General features: G+C 45.5%; 1 protein-coding gene across 1 annotated transcript in view; it reads left to right on the top strand.

Moving 5' to 3' along the window:
• SCO2 (synthesis of cytochrome C oxidase 2) overlaps positions 1-25,428 on the top strand; it is an 80,622-nt gene that overhangs the window by 53,403 nt on the left and 1,791 nt on the right. The gene's annotated exons all lie outside the window — the stretch shown is intronic.

Genomic DNA, 25,428 nt, shown 5'->3' on the forward strand with positions numbered 1-25,428 from the left:
ACGTCGATTTGTGCCATTTGACAACATTTGCGCCAGAAGTGGGAAATGAATTGGCTTCCCCGGTCAGAGATTAGTATAGATGGGAATCCATGTAGCCGAACAATATTTTCGAGGAATTCTTTGGCTAGGACAGAAGCTGAAGGTAAACCTTTCAAAGGAATGAAGTGGGCCATTTTGGAAAACAAATCCACAATTACCAGAATGGTATTGTATCCCGAACAAGGAGGCAAGTCCGTAATAAAATCCATTGATAGGGTGTGCCAGGGTGATGGCGGTATGTCTAGAGGTTGTAGGAGACCGGCTGGTCTTTTCTTTTGACCTTTATTTTGGGCGCAAACACCACAGGACATCACAAAAGATTTAACATCTTTTCGCCAAGAGGGCCACCAGAATTGTCGTTTCACCTTTTCCATTGTCTTGGCAATACCGGGGTGTCCCTCTATTAATGTATCATGATAACCTGAAATAATTAGTTTGTGTAAATCCTTATGCGGCAGGAATAAGCGTCCTTGGTAATAAGGTAAACCATTATCTATGGTAAAGTCTGATCCCTTTTGTATCCAATCCTGTAGGACTGTAGGGTCCAGGAGTTGTTTCACTCTGACTTGAATGTCTTCAAGCGTTTGTAACGAAGTCATGCCTAGAATTCTCTGTTCGGGAATTATTGGTACTGGTTCTGAGGGTTACCAGACATTTGGTCGAAAAAAATTGGTCGACCAGACAAATGGTCGAACCAATTTGGTCGAAAACCAAATGGTCGAATTTTTTATTTTTTATTTTAACCCTTTTTTAAAAAATTTTTGGGGGGGCCCCCCCCAACCCCCTTTTTTTTCTCTAAAAACCCCTTTTTTTACAAAACGAAAACCCAAAAAATAAATATATAAATAAAAAAAAAAATTCGACCATTTGGTTTTCGACCAAATTGCGTCGACCAAATTGCAGTCGACCAGTTTTTTTTCGACCAATTGACTGGACACCGTTCTGAGTTTGTATCAGATTCTCCCATTCCAATTCGGGATAAGGCGTCTGCTTTGACGTTCTTGCAGCCAGGTCGATAGGTAATCACAAAATCAAATTCAGCGAAAAACAAAGCCCATCGGAGCTGCCGTGATGACTGAGCCTTGGCGGTTTTCAAATACTGTAAATTCCGGTGATCAGTGATCACCGTGATGGTATGTCGAGCGCCAAGCAGGTAATGCCGCCAGGCTTTAAAAGCGGACTTTATGGCTAACAGTTCTTTGTCAGTGATTGCATAATTAATCTCTGGTGCCGAAAATTTTCTGGACCAAAATGCTACGGGATGCAGTTGGTTGGTTTCAGGATCTCTTTGAGACAGAACTGCTCCCATGGCTAGGCTGGATGCGTCAGTTTCGACGACATACGGGAGACCTGGACGTGGGTGTTTCAATATAGGTGCAGAGGTGAACTTAGCTTTTAAATCCTGGAAGGCCTGCTCGGCTTCTTCAGACCATTCAAAACATTTATTTTTCCTCAAGAGTGCAGTAATGGGTTGTACTATGCGTGAAAATTCCGGGATAAACCTGCGGTAGAAATTGGCAAAGCCGAGCATGCCTTGAACCCCTTTTACAGAGCTAGGTGATGGCCATTTGAGGATGGCATCCACTTTTCTTGAGTCCATTCGGACTCCTTTGGGTGTCCGGATGAAACCGAGAAACTCAACTTCTGTGGTATGGAAAACACATTTCTCCAGTTTAGCAAATAGTTTGTGTTGGCGCAGTTTTTCCAGAACTGCCCTAACGTGTTTTCTGTGATCAGATTCCGAAGAGGAGTGCACTAGAATGTCATCGATATAGACAACACAAACATCGATGAGTTCCCGAAGGACATCATTCATGAAGAATTGGAAGGCAGCAGGCGCATTGCACAACCCGAAAGGCATTACCTGGTATTCGAATAATCCATATTTTGTACGGAAGGCTGTTTTCCATTCGTCGCCTTCTTTTACTCGCACCAGATGATATGCCCCCCGGAGATCTAACTTGGTGTATATGCAAGCGTCCTTCACCTGGTCAAGGAGTTCAGGAATCGGAGGCAGAAGATAACGGTTTTTAACCGTTATCTGGTTCAATGCGCGGTAATCGATACAAGTTCTAAGGTCGCCTTCTTTTTTAGGCACAAAGAACAAAGCCGAGGATGCCGGGGACTTTGACGGGCGAATAAAACCATTGGCGAGGTATTAATCCAAATATTGTCTCAAATGCAGGTTCTCTGGTTCGGTAAGGGCATAAATCCTGCTACAAGGGGGGTTTTGCACCGGACACCAGATCGATTTGGCAATCGTACGATCGGTGAGGAGGTAACGTGTTGGCCTGTTCCTTTTGGAAGACGTCCTGAAAGTCCTGGTATTCCGGAGGTAATTGCATGGAGGCAGAGGTTACAGATGCTAGATTAATCTTCATGTTTTCGGGGTAGCAGGTTTGTGCACAATCTGGGAAGGTTATTCTCTTAGCTCGCCAATCAATTCGAGGATTATGTGTCTCTAACCAAGGAATTCCAAGAATAACCTGAAACTGTGGAGCCTTGATTACATCAAACACAACTGCCTCCCGATGGCCGTCAGGACCAATAAGAGTCACCTCAGTAGTGGAATGTGTTACCGGTCCAGAGGCAATTTCAGTTCCATCGACTGTGGTGATGACATCTTTGCTGGTTTTAGGACGGAGAGGGAGGTTAATCCTAGAGACCAATTCACGATCCACATAGTTTCCAATAGCCCCACTATCGATGTATGCCTTTATTGCATGCAACCGCTTAGGCTTTTCTGGATCTACGAGAACCATTGGCACAATGAAATGCGAGGTCAGAGAGTTAGTTTTCAAACTCGGCAAGCGGACCCCTACGCTTGTCGGGCTGAGTCGTTTCCCGAAACAGAGTCTTCATGGTTTTTATCAGCGGCTCATACCGCTTTTCGGGGCGGTTTTGCCGGGCAATCTCGTAGAAAGTGTCCAGAGTTCCCACAATAAAGACATAATTTTAACTGCCTCCTCCTTTCACGTTCCTTTTGAGTTAAGGGTTCTTTAACCCCTCCAATTTGCATAGGCTCAGAGACATCAACTCCCTTGGGGTTAGCGTGGGTCTTGACCAACACCCGGGTCTCTAACCTGGACCGATCTGTTTTTCTGTTTTGAAGTCTGTGATCCAATTGGACCACTAAGTCTATATATTCTGTGCATTCTTGGGGCGGATTTACAACTTGGGCTAAGACATCTTTAAGTTCTCTGCGTAGACCTCGATAAAATAACGTGACTCTCTTATCCTCTGGCCATCCCGTTTCCACAATTAGTCTATTAAAGGTTGCAATATAGGATAGGAGGTCCTTATTGCCCTGTCGCAGGGATAGAAGTTCGTCATCCAGAGCCTGCCCCTGAGAGTGTCGAGCAAATAACCTTTCCATGCTTGCTTAAAATCCTTGAAAATCACGGAGAATCGGGTCATCTTGAGTAACCAGTGGAACTGACCAATCGGCAGCGCAGCCGCTGAGATATGACAATACAAAGGCTACTTTGGTCTGATCATTAGGGAAGGCCCCAGGTCTGCATAGGAAGTGCAAACGACACTGATTCATGAACACGGCGAATCGTTTGGGGTCCCCAGCAAAGCGTTCAGGTGGGGCCAGCGGCATGTTTCCAGGTAGATTAATCTGCAGAGGGTTACTGGGAACCACAGGAGAGGGGTTCCTTCCGGAACAGGGTAGAGGAGTTTGTCCAGCTTGACCTTGCAAAAGCTGTCTGGCCAGGTCATCAGTTCTTTCCTTTGATATTATTAATTCCCTCTTGAGGGCATTAGTATCTTGACGAGCGGCATGTACTTCGGCCCGTAAATCCCCCAGTAATTGGGCCAACTGATCAGTCTCAGAAGTTTCCATAGAGCCTGGGTGGGAATTTGTAGGAAGACTTTGCGTTCTGTAACGCTCACCTGACTCCCACGGCTGCGCTGGCCTGGTTCGCGCTGCTGTGACCTCGTCTAAGGTGATGCGCAGGGTTCGGAAGACGGACTGGACCGGGCCTCAGATCTGGCTTGTCTGACTCGCAGAAGTATCCTTCTGTAGGTGAGGATAGGGGGTTAACTGTCTGTGGGGTAATGCAATCGGCCTCCCACTTACCCCTCTCACCCTCCTCAAAACCCTTCTGTGCTTCCCCGTAGCGTCTCACCTTAGGGTCTGGAAGGACGAGCTCTCCATCCTGCTTCTGATGCAGGGGCGCGTTGGTATCCAGTTACGTCACTGGATTTTCGGATGGGTGAGAACCAAACTTGATTGGCTTCCAGGTAAGTTTTTCTATAAGTGGTTCCCCTTGTGTCCATGCATTAATATTCTAATGCTAGTGTCTTTTTCCCCATAGGGGCCGGGGTACGGAATGCTGGGGAACAGGCACCGACCCGAGGTGAGCGGTGAAATCCTTGTGGAAATCAGGTAAGTCTTTAATGAGTGTTTTGGTAATGTCTTTTCATTCACTCATTAACGCTGATGTCTTTTTCCCCTTAGGGGCCGGGGTCCGAAAATGCCTGGATGCGGCGCGGACCCGAAATGAAAAGGGAATGACCCAACAGGTAAGTCTTGACATGGAGTTTGAGCTTCCCTTTTCCCTTCTTTCTCTCACCTTTGTTCTTGTCTTTTTCTCCCTAGGCGCGGGGGCGCGACTGTGAATCCGGATGGTCGCTGCTGAACATGGAGGCGTCCTGTAAAGGTGAGTAGAATGCGGCGCTGCAGCGATCGATGCGATGTGCTTTTAAAAATAAATGTCTTCCTTTTCAGGATTGTCAGCGAAATGTCTCTGGGATGCAGATTTAGCAGGTGGGGCCTTTTCCTTCTTCTGTTCTCTTGTTCCCTTCCTTTGCAGGTGATTCAGGATTCTGGCAGGTGTGGCAGAAGTCAAGATGCAGGAGCAGACACGCTGAGCGTCCAGCTGCTAGATGCAGAACAACGCGAAGCACATGTGGCTGATCGGGTGTGGTTTAAATAGCCTTGGAAGAAGTTCCTAGAATGTGTCCTTCCTCCAATCAGGTATGTATCCTTCCCCGACCACGCCCGGGTGGTAAATGAGTCCCACAGGTAAAGTAGTTCCTTTCAGGCCTCAAGGAGGCCGGGGTTCTGCAGCATGGTCTGCATCAGGTAAGTGCATCCAAACACTTTCATAATGAGCCTGGCGCCTATGGCGCCAGGACTGACGTTTTCTATGAGCCTGGCGCCATAGGCGCCAGGACGCTGTTCAAAGGGCCCCTATAAAGGGGTTGCTGGGACCTTCCCCGGGGACTTGATGTCCGCTTTCGGGGACGCAGGGCCTGAGCCGGCTCTCCGGAAGTGGGCATCGTGACAATCCATTCCCCCAGAGGGAAATTCTGTAATGCTGCCTAGCCAGAGCTCCAGGATGGTCAGGGTGATGTCCCTGGCCTTGGGGGATTGGGGACCCTGCCAGGGCTCCCTGGAACCGCTGCTGGGCTTGAGGATGGTCGACCAACATGGGAGATGGGTGCCCAAGGTCAAGGATAATCACGCCCGACCATCCTGGAGGTCTGGCTGGGATACATTACAGAATTTACCTCCGGGAAGGGAGGGGGAATCTGCCGGGGGTCTAATATTGTATTCTCTAATCAAATGTATATGTACCCTTTTTTGTGAAAGCGGTTGCATTTATTGCCCTCTTTTATTCCTTGTATGTATGCATGCATCCCCAAACACTAACTTTGTTTGCTCCACCTTGTTCCCACCCTGTTACCCAATTAAACTTTATTTGACATGCATGATGAGTGATTTCGGCCACTACGAGAATCGGGAGATATTATTAAACAACATTTATATTCCTTGAGGGGCACCCACTAGCTTAGTTTTCATACTGTCACATTTATACACTCTTGTGTTTTTTTATTTTCTCTTTTCTTCCACCCCAGGACGCTTCCTTTGTCCCTGCCTTATTCCTCATTCGCCACCTTCTCAAAGTTTATTCTTTGGCTGTCCTATTATTTGTTTTCTTTTTGTGCATCTTCCATATTATATATTTTTTTTGTTTTATTACAAGTCCATGGACCTTTCAGTGGGCCATTTATTGTTATTTTTTTCTTCTCTACTTTGCAGCAAGTTCAAGGGCCCTTAGCTCATAGGCTATGCTTTATGATGCATTTTTCTGCGATCATGGAGGACTCCAACCCTCAATCTACTGATTAGAATAAAATAGTCCGGGGGACATTAGATGTTGTGGGGAACACAAAGATAGGGGAGTCGTACAGAGAATTGTTTCTTCTTTTTTTATAACGTCACAAATGTGCATCTGGCTGGGTCCCCTTGAATCAACTTTTTGTAACATTGGGGGCTTTTCTCGCTGCTCTGTTGCAGGTGCTCCCTGTCCATCTGAAATATAAAAAACAGTGAGTTTCTTGAAAGTGCATTTTATCATCCCAGAACAGGACTGCGAGACTTGTCCTTGGCCTCAAGCCCAGGAATCGCATCTCTACAGCACTAAAATGTCTGCATTGGCTCCCAGTGGCTGCAATGATTAGGTTCAAGACCCGCTGCATTGTTCACAAGGCCTTCTGGGGCCTGGTTCCTCAATACCTCCAACTCTCTCTTTGTAAATACTGTTCACTCCTCCAACTCCCTCAGGGTCAGTCGCTTCTCCAAGCAACGAGTTGGTGGTAGATCTCTTTCTTCGGCTGGGGACTCCCTCTGGAACAGCCTCCCTGCCTCTCTGTAACTTGGGGAGAACCATCTCCGGTTCCGGAAGCACCTCAAGACCTTCCTCTTTGCTTCGTCCTTCTCTCTTTCTCTCCCCTGCTGATTTCCTGTCTGATACTGCACTGGTCACCTGACTACCCTCTGATTTCGGGCCCAGGTCCCTGCTGGCCCAGTTGCACCCCTGCACTTCCTCCCAGCAACCCTTGCACTTGGGTCTGTATCTGTAACCCTACAGTCCCCATACCTGCATTTATTGGACATCTGCTGTCTGCACTTACCCTTGAACTTCCACCTGCTGGCCGCGCTTCTGGTTATTGTTTTGATCCCATGTACAGCACTGCCCTCCCTCCCCTTTCCCCTGCCATTTTTTCCCTCCACTGCACTTGCGCTATCTCATTGACACTTGGCCTAGTATGATGTATGTCTGTCATGTCTCTGTCCTCCCTCTGTTTCCCCCGCCCTTGCCTCATCGCGCCTTGAAACACTTGTGTTATAAATGCCATCTCATTAGTGCTTCTTTCTCTTTAAAGTACTCCTAAAAACACTTGCTAATGTATTTCCTCTTCTTTAATATAATTGTATGGCTGCCTTTTTCTCCCTCTCATGCATACAAGTGTCACCTATGTTCATTTATGCCTATACCTGGGTGTGCCTGTGACGGACTACAAAGCACACATATTTTGTTTACCCTCACTTGCCCCATCTTTTTCATAGTTTTACACCTCATTGTATCTATCCTAGTGCTGTGCTAAACTCAAACTCATCTCCAAACTCTGTTCTTGATGGAGCTTTTTACACGTGGCTTCTCGTTTTTCTCACCAGTGGGGTTAAATTGTCTCCTTCTTTATAATACAAATAATAAAAGACAAAACACAATATAAAAAATCAAAAAATATGAAAAAAGGGGGTTGTCTTCTTTAGCCGCTCTTCTTCTTCTTGGCGCATCCATGGATGACATTGTTCTTTGCTTCCTGTAGAAACCAAATAGAGGCAAAAAGTAATGGTAAGCTACTAAGAACTGTACTTCCCTAAAATAGGCATTGGTGTTTGGGCATTTCTTTCATGTGATGGGCCTGGGGTTATCTCTTTATGTCCATTTTTAGGTAGGACACAAAACTCCTTTTTCCTTAAGTAAAGCAATGGTGCACGTTGATTTATTATTTTGAACATGATCCTGTTCCAGGCTTGCTTTTTAGCGCTTTTGTCCTGAAGAAAAGTTCTTCTTTGTGCTTTTGTAGTCCTTCCGATGGTGTGGGACAATGGTCTCTTCTTTGTTTGCTGTGTTTATTCTGTTGAGATATAATTAACATTTCTGTTGCACTTCTTACCCTAATCTACTAACCCATGACGCTGGGAATAAGCGCTTGTCCTATTAAGTGCATGCAAGTGTGGCATATATAAATACAATGTTTGCCTATCTCTATACATTTTCATGCATTAACCATATATACATATTCAATACTTTCTATCAGCATAATCATAAAAAGGTTACTCCACCTTCTTATGTTCTCTTATTTGCTTTTTTCAATTGGATATGGCCAAACTTGCATATCTGTACTATACTATATATCTGCTACCCTTTTCATGGGGGGAAAAATGGCTATCCCTTTAAAATGACTGTATCCCTTTACTGCCTTTTGCTTGTACTCACCTGGGTCCTTTTTCTCATAGTAATGATCAAATGAGATTCACACACTTTTTGTGTCCACTGATACGTGCCCTTTCTCTCTCGTTTATTCATCCACTAGTACTTACCTTTTTTCATGTTTCTTCCATTCATACCACTATACTCCACTGGGGCCATATAGACATTCCTCCTGTGTTTCAACATTTTTCATAACCACATATATACATAAAATAATGTTCTTTTTACTTATCTATGTTCTTTTGTGCACTGGTGGAAGTTCTCTCAAGATGACAATTCGATCTTGACTGTCAATACTTGTCTGGCCTTTCATTCTCATCTTTATTCTTCTATCAAATATACCACAACTAATGTGAGCAGACATCATCAATTGCCGCTTATTTGTTCAAATATTTGAATATTTTATCCAGACCTTTTTCAGATATCTTATGCAATGATGTTATTTGTGTTCCTTCATTTACATTTTCTATCAATTTTTGTTATCATTGCCTTAATATTTATGTTTTAAAGTTCTTTTCTTTATTTTCTGTTTGATTTTACCATCTGGATTGACGTAAATCTTTTGGTTTGGAACTTCTAATAAGTGCTTTAATTTTAATATTTTACTATTGTTTTATATTTATTAGTCTAGACACAACAAAAACTGTTGTACTAAGATATTATAACCACATACATATGTGCACTTTCAATTTGTCCCCTTAGGCGTGTCTTCCCCCAACGCCCTAGTGGATGTATTCTCCTCTATTTGTATTACCCCCTCTGGGAGTTTTATATGCACTCTTATACTTGGTTATGCCAGTAGGAATCCTTATCATTCCTATATGGAGTTTATAGTGTGTAACCTTTCCATCTTCCTTGAGCCTGTGAATTTGAGGTATCCTTGTCTCTCTTCTTTATACAATCCCCAAAAAATGTGTGTATATATATATATATATATATATATCCCTCCTCCAGATAAGGTGTGTAGCAGGCCTTTTTACGCACAGAAATCTTGTTGGTACGGCCCCTTTAATTCCTCCTTGCGTACCACTTACACAGGCTATTTATGGAAGCATCCTCCTACATCATGGCGCTTACTGGTGGCCGCCTCGCTAGCAGCCGCTTGCAAATACACCCTTCTTTAGTTATCGACACAGTTCCTTAAAAGAAGCAACTGGGATGAGTCCTGTTCTGTTGAATATTTTTTGCACTCTCCTCTGTCAAGATAATACTTTCTGAGTAATGTAAAAGGGAATTTGTTTTTTGTTCACTGCCTGCATTTTGTAGGTTACAGTGTTATTAAAGCATCTTGAATCATGAACATGCTTTTCACTTTGCTTTAGGACACAAGTAGTATTGTGTAAATGAAAATTGTCTTAAACAAGAGCTGCATTTCTGCTTAATTGCTTTAATAAAAGCGGCGCAGTTACAGCAGCTTGGGCATTTCCTACTTTTTCTTTTCATCACAGAAGCACATCATTTGCATAGCTAGGCATGTGGTGTTAACTTTTAACTCCCTTTCTGACCACCCACCGCAAGCAGGTATAATGGATACAGGTAGAAGCAGTGCTGTATATATTTTCAGTGTTGCAGATTGTACCTATACCTCTCAACTGGACTGCTATATATTCAGGTAAAGTAGCCTAATTTATCAACAGAGTTGCTATACTGTATGCATGTCATCGCATAATGCCATATATTCACGGCAGGGCTGATTCCATCATGCCCCCATTTCCTAGCAGGACTGCTATGTTTTGGGACAGTATATGAATTTGTTAACAGAGCTGCTGTTAAGAAAGCATGAACATGTGTTGGCATTTTCTGCAGTGAGCTAAAGTACACAGCAAGAACAGTGTCTGGGCTCTTCCCACCAACCTCCGACAGTATGAGCATTGCTGTCATATACTTCAATTCCTTCTACTTGGGCTTTTCAAAACCTCTGATTCTCCATTGTCCGATTACTGAGTCCCATTGCCAAAAATCTACCACATTTCAAAGCCTCATTATGAATCTCCTGACTAATGTAGGATAGGTAACATTCAATTGTAAGACAGTTAACTTAACTTTCGACTTATCAAAAGGACTACTAAATGTTCATTGATTCAGAACACACACATCATCCAGGATGCTCTACTTGTAATGGCTCATAACACACAACTCAGGGCTCAAAGCTGCTATGCTTGTAATGGCTCAGAACACACACTGCACCAGGGCTGCTACACCTATAATGGCTCAGACACACAGCTCTTCAGGGTTGCTATACGTGCAATGGCTTCGAACACACAAGTCATCAGGGCTGCCATACCTGTGATTGCTCAGAACACAACTCTCCAGGGCCGCTGTGCTTGTAATGGCTCAGCACGCACCCCCCTCATTGGGGCTGCTATACCTGTGATGGCTCAGAACACACAACTCTTCAGGGCTGCTATAATTGTAATGGCTCAGAATGCACACCTCATCGAGGCTGCTATACCTGTAATGGCCCAGAACACACATCTCATATGGCTTCTTGAAATGGCTTACAGTGTTGGTAAAGTACCTGCATTCAAGCAGATATCTGCATCTGGTCAGACGAACCTCGAACTCTAATTCTCAACCTAATAGCCAAAAGAAGGTTTGCACACATCTAAAAAGGAGCACCCAATGGTAAAGGTGCACTAGATTATTAAGTAGAAAAAACATTTTCAGGTTTTGGGATATTTATTGGTGCTATGTTAAAAGGCAAAGCACAAAACAGGAGAGGAAGAGCAAATCTGACCCTAAGCAATTTCAGAAGAAAAAAGGTGGGTTTGGGGGGGGGGGCAGAAAACATACTAGACAATCCAAAACAGGAATTTGAGCAACAGGAATAGAGAGCAATGAGCTACATGAAAGGGCAACAAAGAAAGTGAGAAGGGAAACAGAGTTAATAATATGACAAACACACAATAGGAGTGAGGGATAGAAGCAGAGCAAACGAGACATTTGGAGACAGTAAAATAAAACACAGATCAACAGCAGGTCTGGAGAGATGGAAATAGGAAAGCATGGAGTAGTCGTTGCCTAAGAACCTTACCTCTTTGCCTTGAGAAAGACCCTCAGGGGTTGAAACACGCGTCGGCTGACCTTCACCCAAAAGATCAATGTGTCTAAACTATATTTCAATGCAAATAACAACTTTCATGTAACAACCAAAGCGAAAACAGGCGAGATCCTTTCACAAATAAGGGTCCAAATACTTTCCTTGCAAGGTAACCAGGACGTTTATGTTGAAACTTCCCCTTCAAGAGGTATTGGGTTTGCCTCTTCAAGCCTGTGACCTTGCAGGAACATTACAATTCCAAGTGAACCATTCACAGAGCCCAGCACAGGAGTGTTAACTATCTAGAACCCTGCTTCTTTCTCTCTACAATAACATAAGAGACAGTGCAAGAACGATAATTAAAAAAAAGTAGCAGCCACAAACAAGAAAATGACAAAACAGATATAACCAGAATAATGACATCAGAGAGGAATAGTAGTTATATCAACCAATGCAGTGGATATAAGAGGGAAAAAGCAACAATAGAGATGGGAGATCCAAAGTGACAGAGAAACAGACTGCAAAATGTGGCATCACAACACTTAAGGGTGAGAGGCAGAGCATCAGAAAGTGAGAGACGGGGGGAAGCAAAGTAGCAAAGGGAAGGAGAGATGGAGTAAAAACATGGAGTGGCTGTCAAGCAGGTAGTTCCAGACAGCAACAGTAGGCCCGAGGGGTAAAACGTTGATGCTGGTAGAGTGAGAGACTTAATTTATGTATCACCTGATGTAACTGGCTGGCATCTTTTAATTTTGTTTATGTCAAAGGATATTTATACCACGCACTATTGCCACCGGAGTGGTCCCCTGGCGCTCTGGCAGATCTGAAAAGGAAAGGGGGTGGGGATTGAGTTGGTGGGAACAAGCGGGATTAGTGCAAGAGTGCAGTGATGTGCTGTGCTGTGCTGTTGGCAGCTTCAGTTCGCTGAGCTTGGGGGTGCTTTCCGGTCAGTAGCTGTCGTGTGCTGTTGTGCAAAGCTATCTGTCGTTTGTTTTGTTGTTGCGGTGTAGTGAAGTTTGTGCGGTTTGTTGTGCTTTAGGGTTGTGGTTGTTTGGTTAGAGTTTGAGAGGTGTATGCAGAGGAATGAAATTGTTAGTGGGTTGGTTATTGGCCTCGCTACCTAGAATGATATGTGTTAAATTTCCACGTTCTTTCTAGATGTGGTGCGTGAATATCTTCACATTTCTATCTGGATCCTGCACTGGCTAATATTCACAATCCTATCTATATATGATGCACGCCAACATTCACAATTATATGCAAATGTGGCCCTGGCCCACCTCGAAATCATGTATAGATGCAAAGCAAGCGAGCATTCTTAATTCGAAGGGATTGTGTCCTCCGACGTATTCCTTATCTTAGATATAAATCCTTCAGCTTTGCTGGCCTCGGAAAATTTTTTCGCCAGAGGGCGCTGCGCGTCGATGATCGCCGAGTCGATGACCCTCGACGGCCTCCGTGCCGACGTCGACGTCATCCTGCCTATAAAGGCCGCGCGCAGCGTCCGTTGCTCAGTTCCGTTTTTCCGCGCTTCGTTGTGCCTCGGAACACCGTTGCTCAGTTCTCGTACAAGATAACGTATATAATAACTACTATTTACCTCGATATCGATGGCATCCTCCTCCGACCCGACGACCCCTCGGTCCGGTTTCAAAAAGTGCCGAGACTGCGGGAAGAAAATGTCGTTGACGGACCCTCACAGGGTCTGTTTGTGGTGTCTGGGAATCACGCACCAGAGTTCGGAGTGTGAGGAATGCCTTTCCATGACGGCGAAAGCCTTGAAGGAGCGTAGGGGGAAGCTCGAGAGAGGTAGGTCAACTTTAACTTCCTCGAAAGCTTCTTCGGTAGAGTCGAGACGTTCGTCTCCTCACCATAAAAAACACTCTCGATCTAGATCACGAAGTGGCTCCCACCACTCGTCGACATCGAGACACTCGAAGAAGAGACGTAGGAGATCCCCTTCGTCATCTTCGTCGAGTTCTCCTGAGAGAGTTCATTGCCCCACAAAACGCAGCTCGCAAGCTGAGTGGGAGGAATTCAGGAAAAAGATGCTAAGCGTCTTCGAGAAAGCGGCCTCGTCCCCCTCGAAGACAGCTGAGGGTGATACCCCGCGTAAAAAACCCAAAAAATCTAAACGCCGCGAGTCGCAGTACCCGGCGGAAAAGTCAACCCGAAAGCGCCTCGAGCCATCGGGAGATAAAGCATCATCGACGCCATCGTCGAAAACTCCTTCGAAACAGAGGTCGGCGCCATCGACGCCGTTGTCGAAGGATTCATCGGCGCATCAGTCGATCGAGTCGACGCCGACGTCGACGCCGATATCGACGCCGGTGAAGGAAAGAACCACGGCTACTCCACAGCCAACGGTTAGACAAAAGACCTCCGACTCGACGCCGAGAACGTCGACGTCGTTCTCGAGCAGGACTCCGATCCTTTCGAGTTCTTCGAGGCCTAGTACACATTTCTCGACGCTTTTCACGGCGCCTTCGAGTACTTTCACGTCGGTGTCGACGACATCGACGTTTTCAAGGCCTGTGATGATGGCTCCTTCTGCATTGGAAATGGGGTTTATACCATTCCAAAAACCAATGTATCCCCCTTTAACCTCGATTTTTGAGGAAAGGGAGGATTCAGACCAAGATATTGATTTACAGAGGACCACATCACCAGAGCCAGAGACTTTCGCCTCTGAGGAAGGAAGATTAAAAAATCTTCAGGATGCACTTCAGGAAGCTAGTGGCTTGGACACTTCTCCTGAAGCAGAATTTATCAAACCAGACCCAGGAGAACATGCGGAGACTCCATATAGAGCTCTGATGTCTAGAATCATAGAATTTATGGGTTGGTCTGCACCTTCTCCTGCCTTTCAGCAGGATGACCTCACTGACATACTGGACAAGGGCCCACAGGAGGATCCTGTGGTTCCATTTCACTCTGCTCTACAGAGAAGGATTTTGACAAACTGGGAAACGCCAGAAATTATCCCGGCAGTAAATAAAAAACTGTCAACAAAATACAGGGTGGCTAGTTCTGACCCTGAATATTTGTCAAAACACCCTACTCCTGAGAGCTTGGTTGTACAGGCTGCAACCTCATCAGGCAGCACATCTGCATACCCCACTGCTCCGCAGGATAGGGATGACAAAAAGTATGATGCCATGGCTAAGAAGGTTTTTTCTGCCTGTAGCATGGCGTTAAAGTCTATTAACGCGACCTGTACGCTCGCTAGGTTCAGCCACACCCTTTGGGAGTGCGCTTCATCAGCGGCTGACTGCCTCCAAGAAGGAGAGGAAAGGGACGCATTTTTAAACATCATCAGGGATGGTAAAGATGCGATGTGCGAGACCCTACAAACTGGCCTAGATTCTGCTGACAGTATCAGCAGGGCCATGGCGGCAAGTACCACAATCCGCAGGCATGCGTGGTTGAGGAAGTCTGGTTTTGCCTCTGACGTGCAGACCAGGCTTTGGAATATGCCCTTTGACGGTTCTACCCTCTTTGGAAAGAAGGCGGATGACAGTTTGGAGAAACTGCAAACGTCCAAGGCAGCAGCCAAGTCATTGGGAGCTGCTATCCGTCAGAATACCTTTCGTCCTTCGGGATCATCGTGGAGAGGACGGTCCTTTCGTTACTATTCCTCATATGGAAGGGGCAGGGGACGACCGGCTCAAAGAGGCCAAGGAAGATTTACCCGTGGTGGACGGGGTAGGGGAAAGAAAGCCGCACCCGCAGGAGCAGGAGCCACTTTACCTTCGGCAACTGCATCAGCCGCTTCAAAACCACTCTGAGGTCTCCCCTCACAGAACACCAGTAGGGGGCAGGTTAACTCACCATCTGACGGAATGGCAGGCTATTACGTCAGATGCTTGGGCTCTGGAGACAGTGGCCCAAGGTTACTGCCTGCCCTTCCTACATATCCCTCAGAGTCATCCACCGGGGAACAACCCTTTGAAGCTTCCAGATCCGCTCCTCTTGCAGGAGGTTTTAGACCTGCTAGAGAAAGGTGCCATAGAACTGGTACCTGTAGCGGAAAGGAACAAGGGTTGGTACTCCCCCTACTTCATAATACCGAAGAAGGACGGAGGACTGAGACCCATCTTAGACTTACGGGAATTGAACAAATTCCTCCGAAAGGACAAGTTCAAGATGGTGACTCTCTCTCAGATCCTTCAGGCCCTCCAGCTTCAGGACTGGTTGGTATCTCTAGACCTCCAGGACGCTTATTTCCATGTGCCGATCCATCCCAGGCACAGGAGATACCTGAGGTTCGCAATTGGCAGCTCTCATTATCAATTTCGAGTTCTGCCATTTGGGCTAACCTCCGCCCCGAGGGTCTTTACCAAGCTAATGTCGGTTGTGGCTGCAAGTCTAAGGAGGGAAGGGATTCATGTCTACCCTTACCTAGACGATTGGTTGATCAGAGCTGTATCTTCGGAACAGGCTCAGAGACAACTAGATTATGTTTGCCACTTCCTTCACAAGCTGGGCTTCTCCCTCAATTTAAAGAAGTCACAGATGATACCATCACAGAGACTCCAATTCATTGGAGCAGTCCTGGACACTTCCCTGGGAAAAGCCTTGCCACCAGAGGTGAGGGCTCGAGATATTCTGCAGATGGTCATCAGATTTCAGAATGCCCAATATCTCCCAGCCTACGACTTTCTGAGGTTGCTAGGCCTCATGGCATCCTGCATATTCCTCGTGCCGGAGGCTCGCCTGAGAATGAGATCCCTCCAGTGGGCACTGAGAACTCAGTGGTCACAGTTCTCAGGAAGGATGACAGATCTCCTTCGGATCCCGGTCAAAGTAGCCCGAGACCTTCAGTGGTGGGCCTGTCGGGAGAACATCCTGAAAGGAGAAATGTTTTGGCAACCATGGCCGGAGATAACAGTAGTCACGGATGCCTCACTCACGGGGTGGGGAGCTCACGCCAACGACTTGACCATCAGCGGTCGTTGGTCTCCATCGGAGTCCAGACTACATATCAACCTGTTGGAGCTGAGAGCCATCAGACTAGCGCTGAAGGCTTTTCTGCCGTCTGTACGGGGAAGAAACGTCCTAATAATGACGGACAATACAGTGGCCATGCACTACCTCAACAAAAGAGGAGGCGTAGGCTCACTACCACTGTGCAGAGAGGCGATGCAGCTCTGGTTTTGGGCAATTCAGGAAGGAATCTCTCTATCGGCAATTCACCTAGCCGGAGAGAAGAACTTGACAGCGGACGCTCTGAGCAGGCAGAGCACAGTCTCTCACGAGTGGGAGATAGCTCAGGAAGTCCTTCAAGAGATCTTCGCCCTTTGGGGAACCCCTCAAGTGGATCTGTTCGCCACCAGTATCAACAGGAAGTGCGACAGATTTTGCTCAAGGGAATTTCCCCCGAGAGGAGCTCTAGGAGATGCGTTCGTAGTGGACTGGGAGTTCCCACTTCTGTACGCGTTCCCTCCGGTCCCTGTCATTCCTCAAATGATCAGGAGGTTGAGAAGGTTTCGGAAGACCATGATCCTAATTGCCCCGGATTGGGCCAGGAGAACGTGGTACCCGGACCTTCTAGACATGTCCATCTGCCCTCCAATTCGACTGCCATACAGAGAGGATCTTCTCTCGCAGAAGGAAGGTCAGGTTCTCCATCCAGCCATCAAGACCCTCAACCTTCACGCTTGGTGTCTGAAAGGTTGAGGTACAAGGATTGGGACCTTCCGGATGATGTTATGGAGGTGTTGCTTTCGGCCAGAAGGCCGGCAACTAAAACTCTATACCGCTGCCGTTGGAACAAATTTTGCAGCTGGTGCAGAGAAAAGAATATTGAACCCTTTTCTTGTGGTACACCTATGGTGTTGTCATTCTTACTTTACCTGGCTAATTCAGGCCTACAGGTTGGCACAATTAAGGGCTATCTCGCAGCGCTATCAATCTTTAAGCGCACTGCAGAGGAGCCTTCATACTTCAAAATTCCATTGGTAATACAATACCTAAAAGGATTAACTAATGTTTATCCCCCGAAACCTTTTCAAGTTCCCTTATGGGATTTAAACCTAATTTTAAACTTCCTAAAGGGTGCCCCTTTTGAACCACTACACTCTTGTTCATTGAAGCTTCTCACCCTCAAAACTGTTTTGCTAATAGCATTGACATCTGCTAGAAGGGTTAGCGAGTTGCAAGCCTTATCGTGTAAACCTCCACATACAATCTTTTACAAGGACAAAGTTGTTCTTCAGGTGAAGCCTAACTTCCTCCCGAAGGTAGTCTCGGAGTTTCACATCACTCAGAAGATTATATTACCTTCTTTCTACCCTCCTCCTCATCCGGGGAAGGAGGAAGAGAGACTGCACAGGCTGGACCCTAAGCGAGCCTTGAGCTTCTATATCAGCAGATTGGCTAAGATCAGACAAGCAGATCAACTCTTTGTAGGTTATGCAGGACATAAGTTGGGCCTTCCAATAACAAAACAAACCATCTCCAGATGGATTATTTTAGCCATTCTGGAGTGCTACAAATTGGCAGGAAAGGAGCCTCCTCAAAATCTAAGGGCTCATTCTACCAGGGGTATCGCAACATCCTCAGCCCTTCAAAGAGGGGTGCCAATTCGAGATATATGTGCGGCTGCCACATGGTCGTCCGCACATACATTTACCAAATTCTATAGCCTGGATTCCTCCTCTAGTCAAGAAACTAGATTCGGCAAGGCTGTGTTACACTCTGTCCATTCTGGAAGGGTAACATAACTTTTATTACTCCCGCCTCCAGTCACAATACCACTGCTATGGGAGTCTATCTAAGATAAGGAATACGTCGGAGGACACAATCCCTTCGAAGAACTAGTTACTCTTACCTTGTAACGTTCTTTCGATGGGATGTTCCTCCGACGTATTCCTTATCGACCCTCCCATCCATCCCCGCAGTATGACTTCCTGTGGGTTTGCAGCCTATGCTCCTTCAAGGTGATTAGTCTAATCCAAAAACATTACTGGGGACTACAAAACGGAACTGAGCAACGGACGCTGCGCGCGGCCTTTATAGGCAGGATGACGTCGACGTCGGCACGGAGGCCGTCGAGGGTCATCGACTCGGCGATCATCGACGCGCAGCGCCCTCTGGCGAAAAAATTTTCCGAGGCCAGCAAAGCTGAAGGATTTATATCTAAGATAAGGAATACGTCGGAGGAACATCCCATCGAAAGAACGTTACAAGGTAAGAGTAACTAGTTCTTCTATCTAAATGTGGCATTGGTAATATTCCTAATGCAGTCTATATGTGGCAATGGCTAATATTCGCTATTCTATCTAGATGTGGCACTGGCTGACATTCACAATCCTATCTAGATGTGACGCAGGCTAATGTTCACAATTTTATCTAAATGTGGCACTTGCTAACATTTGCAATTCTATCTAGGTGTGGCACTTGCTAAAATTAACTTTTTTCCATTTGCAGCATGAACTGCTCTGTGTCCTGTCTCCCCCGCGCGGGAGTCACCTCAATGCAGTGGAAGCCGCACAAGTCCTCTTTGGCTGCGGCTCACGGGCTGCGCAGACCTTTGCCCCCCCCTCACCCCTCCCCCTCCCCGACGGGAATTCCCTTTTAATGCTGCTTGTCGCAGTGGCCCACGCTGCTAGACTACAAGACTCCTCCACGCGGGATCAGGTGGCTGCGGCAGACTGCTGCGCCGACAGGGCCCGGAGGCCTGATGTGCCGTGCCCCTCTCCCCGTATGGAAGCGCGCTTCACCGCACCCCAGCGTCGATAGGCTGCGTCGCATTCACCGGGATTAGGTGTTAAGTTGTATCCTATCCTAGTCGCAAGATGTTACCAGCTCTGGCAGTGCCGGTGCCCAGAGTCAATCAATGGAGGCACACACAACATACAGAATCCATAGTGGTGATCTAACTGGCACACCTTTTATTAACTTGTGACACGTGTCCCATTTGTCACTACACACGTGACTTTGGCACGAGCCCAGGAGGGGCTTAAGTCACAACATTTTTTAAAGGTTGAGAGCTGTATGACCTTGTTAAACTTTCCCCAAGGCTGGATATCATTTTGACATCAAGTTAGGTGTGTTTGGTTTCCAATAAAAGACCAGTTCTAGTAAATGTAATTGTAATACCCAGAGGTTTCTAAGCGCGGACCGAACCTGCGTTTCTCCGCGTGTTCTTGCTTCCAAGGTGAGCACGTCGCCCCCTGAGCTATCCTCAAGAGACAACAAGTCTATTGAAATGCCTTAAACTGTGCATTTTATTTTTTTAGAAAACCTATGTCTGAATTGGGAGTCCAATTTGAGACAAGCAAATAACCTGTTTCCTTGGATGGCCACCTCTGCTGTATTCACCGACCCCCCCCCCCCCCCCCATACCCATCTATTTTGAAGTTGCTTTGTATCCCGTAACACGTTACATAAACATTACACAATTAAGCGTTATAGTTGTGTTCTGCGGGCTACACGGGCAGGTAATGGCCCAGGGCCCAAGTTACATCCCCGAGCAAAGTGAGGGCTGTAAGAACGGCCCCAGTGCCGTTTTCCGGGCCGGTATAGCATGCAGAACACAGCTACAATGCTATTAGCCCCTCAGGGTGTTAATAACAATACAATAAAAAAATGCCTGCGTTGCTATGTTCGCGGCAGCGGAGATTCGGGCAGGGTTGCCATGATAATGAAAGGCAAGGCTCTGAGTCCCCCTTCCATGGCGTAACAGGAAGCCAAACCTTTGGAGTTTGGCCCAGGCGGAGGTCCGCCCACGCTTTCAATAATTTAGAAGAAGGAGCCTTTTTGAGGTAAGGATGTGTACTACCTATCCCTATCCCTGTCCTTGTCCTGTCATCCAGACTACTGTATATACCTGAGAGTAACTGGAACTGTATATACTGTACCAATAAAGTATACCTGGACCAACATCAGTCTCCACAGCTGGTCTGTGTGTCCCGTGTGACTAATAAGAGACTTTATTACATTGGCGACGAGGATGGGATAGGTAGCACAGTACACATGAAGGAGAAGACCCACCGGCCATCCACTCACTCCAGCTCAGGCCCCCAACTGACTCACTCAGAACATTCATACACTGATGCACTCAACATTCTCCTGGCTGCATCATACATCACATTCTATTGGCAATCACTCCAGGCCAGTGACAATGTACAAGACTATATATAACATCTCCCTTTCATACCAGATTCAACCACAACATAACATCTCCCTTTCCTACCGGAAGTACCCACGCGTGACCTCTCCCTTTCATACCAGATTCAACCACAACATAACATCTCCCTTTTGTTGAAAAAAAAATAATTTTTTAACATTCATTATTGACTTTGTACTCAATTAATTTGCACTTTAGGAATCTAAATTGTTATTTCCATTTAAAATACTCATGTTTTGCATTATGTCCACCATTGTGAGCTCAAGATGCGGTGGTGGCTTTTTCAGATACATTTGCAAGATTGTGAAAAATAATTTGAAACTTTAAACTAAGAGAAAACATGCTGGCTGGCCAAGCCACACGTTTCTACATTTCCCTTAAAGTGTGTAGCTTAATTATGTATTCAAAACCCTTGAGCAGCATTAAAATGTAATATCACACAATTAATATTCATCAGTCAATAGTTGTGCATTTTTGAAACAATGTCTTTTTAAAAAAAAAATGTTTTGTTATTGTCAGCATAATAGTATTGCAAAAAAATAAAATTATATTCCACTGTGTATAGTTATTTTCCGATGCTCCCGCTGGAATGCTCAAAAATTGTCACAACCTTGATCAACGTTGCATCATATGACCGTATGTATATCATCTGCAAGATGCATAGTTCCGTTTAGTTTAGTATAAAGGTCACCATGTTGTCCAGTAATCCATTGCTGTGTTATCTTTCCTTACGCTCCATACACTGCTGTGGCATATTGCTGCCAATTCAAACGCTGCACACTGACACAAAAATGCAGCTTCCTTTAACGGTCTCTTATTAGTCACACGGGACACACAGACCAGCTGTGGAGACTGATGTTGGTCCAGGTATACTTTATTGGTACAGTATATACAGTTCCAGTTACTCTCAGGTATATACAGTAGTCTGGATGACAGGACAAGGACAGAAAACTTCCTTTTAGTGTGACTAATAAGAGACTTTATTACAGGATGTTCAGCAGCTGGAGTTTGTAGCAGGAGGCCGGGGAAACTGGAGCGCCGGGAGGAGGACGGGTGCAGAGAACACTCTGGCTGCTCCGAACCTAGGCTTAAATCAGTAAATACAGCCTGGGTTTGGAGCAACCCATCTGGCTCCCGCACCCGCCAAGAGTGCGAATTGTTGTTTTTAAAGATCAATGTTGTTTTAAACATCTTAGAAAAAGAAATGTAAACAGATTCGGTGCTTGGACAAGTAAGTTGGCAGATATGCCTATCCAACACTTCATTTTAAACTGAGAGCAGTTTACCTAATCTGCCTTTGTTTCCCTGCCATCTGCTTTGTCTGGCCTGTATATCCAGGACTGTTGACAGCTTCTCTTAATATTTATTTTTATGACAGTCAGTTATTTTGAGATATACCTGAATAGTAATAGTGTCTTTAGGAATGGGGGTAGTGGGGCTGTCATCCTTCAAGTAGAGATTCAAGTTGCAGGTTTTTTCGGGTGCCTGTGTGACTTGTGTAAATCACCTTTCACTTGTAATTAAAGCAAAATAGGTAAATGAGATGCACTTACTCATGAGCATTTCTTTTATTCACTTATTACATCTATTTACTATTCATTATCCTAACTTGTTTAAAAGATAGATTCCATTAAAAATGTCTTTTACCTAATCAATAGGATCAATTTAGTCCTACAATTATACATATGAACTAAATATTACGTCTGGTTTTATATAACAATGGCCTACACATGTTTCATTCTAGATTCCTGCATGTCAGAGAACCACTAGCACATGATCACGGGTAGTATAGCTTAGTGGCAATGTGCTTGTCTTGGAAGCAAGACAACACAGGTTTGAATCCTGTGTCCGTGCTTGGAAACCTCTTTTGTATTAAGCGCGTTATAAATAACCAATTATATATGCTTCAAACAGAAATTATCAATTGGCTGAACTGTGATGAAAAAGAACAAATTATTTACTTTTCAGTAATGTTCTGATGGACGTTCCTGCCACGGATTCCTCATCTATAATATCCTTATACCAGCACATCTGTTCTGCAGAAACATTTCCGGTTCTGTCCAGCGCATCTGCACGTTTGAAATGGCGTCAGGGCCAGTATAAGTAGCAGTGCCACGCCCCAGGACCTCAGGTCCAATCCTTTTCCCCTAGCCCTACGAAGCTGAGGCACTGTAAGAATCAATGGTGTACTAGCTTCCCACACGTGGGGCAGGTAGGCAGGGTTATGAGGAATTTGCAGCAGGGACATCCATCAGAAAGAACATTACTGAGAGGTAAGTAATTCGTTCTTCTAATGGATTATTTCCTGCCACAGACTTCCAAAGCAGTATGTAATATGGAGGAGGGAGGAAGCAAAGACACCTCCTAAACCAGAAAACATTGAAGGACTGCCCTACCAAAACAGGCATCCTGGCCCTCAAAGGAATCCAAGCAATAATGCTTATGGATTGTATTTAGAGACGCCGACGTTGCAGCCTGGCAAATGTCCAGGACTGGCCCCCCTCTTTGCAGGGCAGAAGTGGCAGACACTCCTCTGGTAGTATGATCCCGCAGACCCTCGGGCTCATCCTTCCAGGCTAAATCATAGCACTCTGAGATGCAGAGAATTATCCACCTGGACAGGTTTTGTTTGGTCTAGGGGTATACCAAAATTCCGCTTTGCGCAAATATTTAGCCAAAAATGAGATCTTCGGCTTCTGCCAAATACTTTATTAATTATCACTCTAAGCCGAATAGTTTCCCCTACAAAATACATCAAGTACTGTTTCTTACGCATGCCTGGAATCATTCAGGCGTTTCATTTTCATCCCTTAAAACGATCATTAAACAAATGCTGCTGTCAATTTGTTAATTGAGTACAAGCAGAGCAGAGGCGTGAAAGTGCAAACATAGTCTCTGCTGGGCAGACAGACTTTAATCTAGTGATATACTGGAAGGGGTGAGTGGAAGCAAAACTCACTATTTTGAATGTTTCTCTGGTCTCCCCTGTATTTGGCAGTTGAAAACCATTGTGTAGGACTCCAGTTTATGAAGTCGCTATTGAAAATGGCATTTTGTTTAGGCGCTTATTGATTTGCTGATGACCTGTGTAAGAGATCTGAAAAGGACATGTTCCAATCCGAATAATATAATTAAGTGGATTAAAAGAGCTGTTGCAAGATCCCAGTAAGTTCCAAGCCCTGGGTGAAATAGCTCAGGAGGTAGTGTACCTACAGCAGAAAACTGTATATAAAACAAGTAAGATGGCTCAGTTGGAAGTGTGCCTGCAGCACAGATGTGATTGTAATATCGAAAAACAGGTTACATTCCTGCTCTCCAACTTTATCATGTTACCAAAATGAGTCACTTCGAATTGAGTAAAAGTAACTGATGTTGCGGAAGAGCGTAGCTATCTTTTTTTTTTAACCAAAATGCCCCAGTCAGTGGCAGCAGAAATATTCCACCCAACGTTAGAGTTAAAAAAAAAAGAGGGATATTTGTGTAATGAAGATAAGGCGATACAAGTTCAACCCAAATGGGATCTAGTTGCTTTGCTTGTCATAAATGTTATACTTTTTGACATGAAAGTGTCTCTGGGAAGTGCAACGAATTCCTGCGGAGTCTATGGTACTGACGTCAAGCAGACTTGTTTTTTTAAAAAATGTTTTATTTTATAAACAGACTTGTTCACCGTATGGGCCAGACCCGAGCCCGTAGTTGGTGGGGGTTGTCCCCAGAGGGTGTCCCTCCGGTTCACAGAAGACACAGTGGGACCATCATTGCTGTGGCCAAAGCCAGCGGAGCTCCTGCCTGCACCACAGGTGCTGGGCCGAAGTCTTGGCAAAGATGTCAAGCATCTTCAGGCAAAAATGTTCCCATTCCTCCTTGGTGCGGGATTGGGTTGATAAGGCTACCGTTGCCGACTGCTCTGGGGAGCCCTTAGAGCATTGCCTAAGGTGCGGCTTCTGCTTCTTCTCTTTCCACATGCAGAGCCGTTCGATCCTCGGAATGACCATCTGCGATCTCGACCGAGAACCTGGAAACATGCTCCTTGTGGAGGAAGGTAAACAGTTTTGCCTCCTGCTCCCCAAAAGCCTCTGGGTGCATCAAATGGCACGACTCACAGCCCTGGCTGTCGTGGTCTTCACTCAGACAGTACAAGCAAATGCGGTGCGGATCACAGACGGACATCTGTCTACTGCAGTCCGTGCAAGGCTTGAAACCAGAGGCCTTCAAAGAAGTCGGCATGGTGAAACAATTCCAAAAGCTTGATAAGCAAACAGAGTACATGGAACTGAGGCCGCTATTTATACTGGCCCAACATAGTTTCCAGAACGGGACGCGTAGAGATGGCAGATGGACCCTACGTAGAGCCATGCAGCGCCCCATGGCGGCAGAAAAGCTCCTGGAGAAAAGCTGTGCTTGGATATGGATATCATGGAGGAGGAATCGGTGGCAGGAAAGAATTCATTAGAAAGAAGGGGTTTAATCGTATTAGCCTTGTGATAAACTGGAATGCAAAGGCTATACTTTACCTGTCCTTCATTTACAAACATATTAGTGAAGAAAAATTCAAATTAATGACGATCAGACCAAACTGATTCAAGAACCTATGTACTTTTCCACACATTTGCAATTTTATAACTTCTTATAATTATCTGTTTACATGCCCATCAGGGTTTTCTGTGTATTAATATGGACCTCAGTTGAATGTGCTGGTTCCCACGGAGTCAACTGTTCCCTCATAGAATGAATACCTCTTTCAGGCCATGTGTATTTTTTGTTTTAAATTTGCTTCTATACTTGGAGGTCGCTGCCTTATTCAATGGCATGTTGTTGCTCTTCACTGCATTTACAACCATTCAGGTTTACTTGTTAAAAAATGTGGCATGATGGACGCACTCTTCAATTTCTATGGCAACATTGTGGGTCAGTTACGCAAA

Source organism: Ambystoma mexicanum, chromosome 12 (genome assembly GCF_040938575.1).
Source record: "Ambystoma mexicanum isolate Mex_15411 chromosome 12, UKY_AmexF1_1, whole genome shotgun sequence".
Classification (NCBI taxonomy): Eukaryota; Metazoa; Chordata; class Amphibia; order Caudata; family Ambystomatidae; genus Ambystoma; species Ambystoma mexicanum.